Here is a 7,547-nt window from a genome sequence, read left to right as displayed (position 1 = left end):
TACTACTTTGCTACTAAATACTTTGCTGTAGATACTAAGTTATCGAGGTGTGGTTGAATTGACAACTCAACTGCTAATGCTTGAGAATATTCTTTGGCTCCCCTTGTGTCGAATCAATAAATTTGGGTTGAATACACTACCCTCGAAAACTGTCGCGATCCCCTATACTTGTGGGTTATCGAGACTATTCTCTGGCGCCGTTGTTGGGGAGCATAGCTGTATTCTTTGAGTCACTTGGGATTTATATCTGCTGGTCACTATGAAGAACTTGAAAGATGGAAAAACCAAGATCTATCCCTCAACTACGAGGGGAGGTAAGGAACTGCCATCTAGCTCTGCTCTTGATTCACCTTCTGTTTTGAGTAAACTTGCTACACCTAAACCTGCTTCTGCTATTAATTCTGATATGTTACATGTTATTGATGATGCCACTTCTTCTATGCATGATACTTACGATGAAACTGCTTCTATGCTTGATGATACTGTGCCACTAGGTGAATTTCTTGATGAACAAGTTGCTAGGATTAGAGAGAATGAAATTATTGAAACTGATAATTATGAAGATAGTGATGATGAAGGTTCTCCACCTAGATATGAATTACCTGTTGTACCTGAGGGTTATGTTATGGATGAAGAAACTGCTAGAGACTTTCTTGCTTGCAATGATAGAAGTGATCTTAAGAAATTACTAGCTAAGCTGGAACAAAAGACTTTAAATGCTAGAATGAAATATGACCCTACTTTTGCTACTTCACCTATTTTTGTTATCGATAAGGATTATGATTTCTCTTTTGATCCTAAGATAATTCCTTTGGTTGAATCTGATCCTTTCCATGGCTATGAATCTGAAACTGTTGTGGCACATCTTACTAAATTAAATAATATAGCTACCCTATTCACTAATGATGATAAAACTCGTTACTACTATATCCTTAAATTATTTCCGTTCTCATTAAAGGGTGATGCTAAGATATGGCTTAATTCTCTTGATCCTGGTTGTGTGTGTAGTCCCTATGATATAATTTATTACTTCTCTGCTAAATATTTCCCCGCTCATAAGAAACAAGCTGCCTTAAGGGAAATATATAATTTTGTGCAAATTGAAGAAGAGAGTCTCCCACAAGCTTGGGGGAGGCTTCTCCAATTACTTAATGCTTTGCCTGATCATCCTCTTAAGAAAAATGAAATACTTGATATCTTTTATAATGGACTAACCGATGCTTCCAAGGACCAATTGGATAGTTGTGCTGGTTGTGTTCTTAGGGAAAGAACTATTGATCAAGCTGAAGTGCTATTAAATAATATGTTGACTAGTGAAAATAATTGGACACTTCCTGAACCAACTACTAAGCCAACTCCGAAGAAAAGGGGTGTTCTATTTCTCAGTCCTGAAGATATGCAAGAGGCAATGAAATCTATGAAAGAAAGAGGTATTAAACTGAAGATGTTAAGAATTTATCGCCAGTTGAGGAAATACATGGTCTTAATTCACCACCTATCCAAGAAATACATGGTCTTGATAACCCGACACTGGTAGTAAAGTTAAATTCTCTCTATAGATTTGATGAAGGTGATATTCCTTGTTATAAGTCTGCTAGCCAATGCTTAGATGAGTTTGATAATTTTATTGTTAAACAAGAAAACTTTAATGCTTATTTTGGTAGGCAATTGAAACACAATACTTATATGATTGGAAACTTGAGTGATTATATGTCTATGGTTAAAGCTGACCTTAAACTCATTAGTAAACATGCTTCTATGGTTATCACTCGAGTAGAACAAGTACTTAAAGCTCGAAATGATTTTCACAATGAACTAAATAATAAGAAAAATGATAATGCTGTTAGAGTTATGACTAGAGGGGTTAAAATAACTCAGGAACCTCTGTATCCTGAGGGCCACCCTAAGAGAATTGGGCAAGATTCTCAGACAACTAATGTAGATGCACCTAGTCCTTCTAAAAAGAAGAAAAAGAAAAATGATAGGACTTTGCATGCTTCTAGTGAACCTGACACAGCTGAGAATCCCAATTATATTTCTATTTCTGATGCTGAAACACAATCTGGTGATGAACATGAACCTAGTGATAATATTAATGATGATGTTCATGTTGATGCTCAACCTAGCAATGATAATGATGTAGAAATTGAACCTGCTATTAATCTTGATAACCCACAGTCAAAGAATCAATGTTATGATAAGAGAGATTTTGTTGCTAGGAAGCACGGTAAAGAAAGGGAACCATGGGTTCAGAAACCCATGCCTTTTCCTCCTAAACCATCCAAGAAAAAGGATGATGAGGATTTTGAACGCTTTGCTGAAATGATTAGACCTATCTTTTTGCGTATGCGTTTGACTGATATGCTTAAAACAAATCCTTATGCTAAGTACATGAAAGATATTATTACTAATAAAAGAAAGATACCGGAAGATGAAATTTCCACCATGCTTGCTCATTACACTTTTAAAGGTGGAATACCTAAGAAACTAGGAGATCCAGGAGTACCAACTATACCATGCTCCATTAAAAGAAACTATGTTAAAACTGCTTTATGTGACCTTGGAGCCAGTGTTAGTGTTATGCCTCTCTCTTTATATCATAGACTTGATTTGAATAAGTTGACACCTACTGAAATATCTTTGCAAATGGCTGATAAATCAACTGCTATACCTGTTGGTATTTGTGAGGATGTGCCTATTGTGGTTGCAAATGTTACTATTTAACGGACTTTGTTATTCTGGATATTCCCGAGGACGATAGTATGTCTATTATTCTTGGTAGACCCTTTTTGAATACTGCAGGGGCTGTTATTGATTGCAACAAAGGCAATGCCACTTTTCATGTTAATGGCAATGAGCATACGGTACACTTTCCGAGGAAACAACCTCAAGTCCATAGTATCAATTCTATTGGAAAAATTCCATCGATTATTATTGGAGGTTTTGAATTTCCTCTTCCTACTGTCAAAAAGAAATATGATATTCTTATTATTGGGGATGTGCATATCCCCGTTGAGGTAACTTAGTGTTATTCGAAAATTCTCCGGTTTTATGTGATTCGGAATGAGTTTGTTAACAAGATTTGATCAACCTTGTTGCTGGATTCCTTTTGATGAGCATGAGATGGATGAATTTAGAAAGCACAACTTTCTGTACCCACTTTTTACTTTTTGTTAATTAGAATAAATAAAGCAATAATAATATTTTCCATCTGTTTTCTGAATTATCCGTGCAATAAAAAATACCCACCCCCTGGCATTGAGAACACATCAAAGGGGGCAAGCAGCTAGCCACGAGGGTCCAGGGCGCGCCCACCCCCTAGGCATGCCCCCTTCCTCGTGGGCCCCTGGTGGCCCCCCTCCACCTATTCCTGCACCCACACACTTCTTCTTCCTCCCAAAAAAATCACCAACCAGCTCAAGCACGAGTTCTAGCTCATCTTGCTGCCATTTTCGATCTCCTTGCTCAAAGCTCCATTCACAAAACTGCTTTGGGAGATTGTTCTTCGCTATGTGACTCCTCCAATGGTCCCATTAGTTTTTGTTCTAGTGCTTTATTCATTGCAAATTTTTGCTGCTAAGGTGACCATGTTCTTGGGCTTAAATGTCAAATTTATTTGGTACCAAGGTGTTTTAATGCATGATATAGTCTCTAGGCACTTGTGGGAGTAGTTGCTATCAATCTTATTGAGTTTGGTTCACTTTTATTTGAAGTTACTAAAAAATTCAGAAATTTTCATAATAATAATGAAGAGATTTTTGAGGGGTTCTTCGAGACAAAGCTCAATGGAAAAGAAGATCGAAGAAGACAAGAGGCCCAAATATAATCTCCCTTGCACCATGGAGGTTCGGCCATGTGAATGGCCTTGTGATGAGTTTTTGAGAGCAGTCGGGATTCACAACAATTTTTATGACTTGGCTGAGAATGCAGGCCTCACTGACATCCTCCACGATGAACGCGAACAGTATCTTCTTCTCACCAATATCTTTTTGCAAAATTTTCATTTTCATGCTAAGTGATCACCACCTTCGGTGGAGTTTTATCTATATGATGAGCATAAGGAAATGTCTCTCTATGATTTTTGTGCGGTTTGCAAGTTGCCCTATGAGGGAAGCATAGAGGAACCACGTCGTAACGATGTGGAGGGATTTATTGATACAATTGTTGTAGGGGAAACGAGGAAGGTTTCCGATGCAAGAATTACTAGCATACACTTTCCTGTTCTGCATTACTTTGCCATATTTGCTAGTAGATGGTTAATTGGTCGCGGAAACTGTGGTAACCTTAGTGCCCCTGATATTCTTATTTCGTACCATGCCTTATTCTGTGATAACACATTTAGTATAGGTGCTATTGTTGCAAAGCGGTTAAACCTGAACCGTACGAAGGGCCCCATCTTGGGAGGCATCTTCGCTTCGCGTCTTGCTACATACTTTAATGTACCTATCAGGCATTTTGAGAAAGAAGAAAAGTTGTTGCCTACTATGTTCCTAGACTATAAGAGTATGGTAGCACCTGATTTTATTGTTAAGAACAAGAAAAATGAGCTAAATTATAGACTGATATTTGATAAGAATTATTTTGAGACTATTACCTTGCCTGCTCCTTCCTTGTTTAACTTATTTGCAGGCAAGTACCTTGTTCAGCCGGAGGCCATTCATGCCTACCAGAACCAAACACAAGCTCCAGAGCCCGAGCCGAAGCCACCACTCGATCCTCACCGTCAGTCTGTTTATCAGTGGGCTCCGGAGGAGATTGCCAACCAATGGCAATCTGAGGATGCATCTCAGTACGACCCCAGTTACAACTTTGGATATCCGCCAGGCCAGCCGTGGCCATAGACCAACTTAGGCCAAAAGCCTAAGCTTGGGGGAGCACCTATTTCTCACCGACATTACATTCATGTTCACACACTCATTCTAGTTGTCGGTGCTCATACTTTTTCATTGTATTATCCGTGCTAGTTTATTTTCTTTTATATGTCATCTTGTTGTGTGTTACAAAAACCAAAAAAAAAATTAGTTGTATCTTCTAGCTAGTTTACTTTCCATGCTTGCGGTAGTAGTAACTAAAAGAAAACCCAAAAAGATTTCCCGTTCTTCTTTTGCTCGTTGGGAGCTTTCTCGTGTATATAGTTTTATTTCTTTTCTTTCCTTTGGGGGTCAAGAGGAGAAGACCATGATGAAAAATGTTAAGTGGCTCTTATATGCATTATTGTTGAATTAACCTTGAGCCTATATTACCTTGTCTTCTCCCTTGAATTAAATTCTTGCAGATTCCAGCTTAGTCCAATGCATGTGCACTTTTATTATTATACACACCGTTCGGTCGTGCGAATGAAAGGAAATAATGACGATATATGATGGACTGATTGAGATGAGGGAAGCTGGTATGAACTCGACCTCTCTTGTTTTTGTAAATATGATGAGTTCATCGTTCCTGATTCAGCTTATTATGAATAAACATGTTTGCAATGAAAATTAGAGATTATAGTTGCTTATGCCATGCTTGATTAGCTTTGAGTTTATAATGGTTACCTTGCATGCCAACATGCTATTAAGATGGTTGTGATGTGGTATAGTGGGGTGGTATCCTCCTTTGAAGTATTTAAGTGGCTGCACTTGGCACATGTTCACGCATGTAGTTGAAACAAAATCAACATAGCCTCCACGATATTTATGTTCATGGTGAATTATATCCTACTCATGCTTACATCCAGTGTAAATTAATTTTAATGCATGTTGATGACTGTTGTCATTCTCTAGTTGGTCACTTCCCAGTCTTTTTCTAGCCTTCACCTGTACTAAGCGGGAATACTGCTTGTGCATCCTATTCCTTAAACACCAAAGTTATTCCATATGAGTCCACCATACCTTCCTATGCGGTATCTACCAGCTGTTCCATGTAAATTTGTATGTGCCAAACTCTAAACCTTCAAATGAAATTATGTTTTGTATGCTCGAATAGCTCATGTATCAACTAGGGCCATCTGTATCTTCCATGTTAGGCCGGTTATTCTCAAGAGGAGTGGACTCCGCTCCTCATTCACGAGAAAATGGTTGGTCACCGGGATGCCCAGTCCCATGCTTTAAGCAAACCAAATCAAAATAATTGCAAACAAAACTCCCCCGGGGCAGTTGCAAGTTGGAGGTGAGGGATTCCTGGATTAGGGGGTCCTCGGACGGCCGGCCTATATCCTTTGGCCAGACTGTTGGACTATGAAGATACAAGATTGAAGACTTCGTCCCGTGTCCGGGTGGGACTCTCCTTGGCATGGAAGGCAAGCTTGGCAATACAGATATGTAGATCACCTGCCTTGTAACCGACTCTGTGTAACCCTAGCCCCCTCTGGTGCCTATATAAACTGGAGGGTTTAGTCCATAGGACAACAACAATCATACCATAGGCTAGCTTCTAGGGTTTAGCCTCTATGATCTCGTGGTAGATCAACTCTTGTAATACTCCATCGAGAGGTCCCGAACCAGGGTAAACATCGTGTCCCCTGCCTCCTATTACCATCCGCCTTAGATGCACAGTTTGGGACCCCCTACCCGACATCCGCCGGTTTTGACACCGACATTGGTGCTTTCATTGAGAGTTGCACTGTGTCGTCACGATAAAGGCTTGATGGCTCCTCCGATCATCACCAACGATGCGATGCAGGGTGAGGTTTTCCTCCCCGGACAGATCTTCATATTCGGCGGCTTTGCACTGCGGGCCAACTCGCTTGGCCATCTGGAGCAGATCGAAAGCTACACCCCTGGCCATCAGGTCAGGTTTGGAAGATTGAACTATACTGCCGACATCCATGGAGACTTGATCTTCGACGGATTCGAGCCCATGTCAGGTGTGTCGCACAGTCACGACAGGCATGACTTAGCTCTGCCGACGGACAGTGTTCGAGAGATCCCACCTGCAGCTACTCCGGCCCTCGACCCGGAGCAGATTGCGCCGTCCGAGCATGGGTGGATGGACCCTGACATGGAGGACGCACACTCAGCGGCAATAGAGCCGAATACTCACTTCACCTCTCATGAGACCCGTGTTGCCGGACACTTGGATTCGTCCCCGGCCACGGGCTCCGAACCGCCTGCATCCGTGCCTATCGAATCTGATTGGGCACCGATCATGGAGTTTTCCTCCACAGATATCTTTCAACACTCACCACTGGGCGACGTGCTAAATGCATTGAGGCCTCTCTCCTTGTCAGGAGACCCTGAGCCGAACTATGCCCGGCTAGAATGGGATGCGGACGACAAAGAAATTCGCCGCCCACCCACCACCCAGTTAGTAGCCACTGTCGATGATTTAACTGACATGCTCGATTTCGGCTCCGAAGACATCGACGGTATGGACGACGATGCAGGAGACGGCTTAACAAAAGTCCCTTAGTGACCTTGAGCCAAAAGGGATCATAAAATACAATTGCAAGCATGTGAACATCGCAAAAACGTAATCAGTTTTCAGACTTAGTGAAAACTGATACATGCTGAAACAGACATCAAGTAGGCATGTTTGCGAGCTCGATGCACTCACTACGGTGCAAG

Source organism: Triticum aestivum, chromosome 5A (genome assembly GCF_018294505.1).
Source record: "Triticum aestivum cultivar Chinese Spring chromosome 5A, IWGSC CS RefSeq v2.1, whole genome shotgun sequence".
In the NCBI taxonomy this organism is placed as follows: Eukaryota; Viridiplantae; Streptophyta; class Magnoliopsida; order Poales; family Poaceae; genus Triticum; species Triticum aestivum.
Note: the sequence above shows the minus strand (reverse complement) of the source record.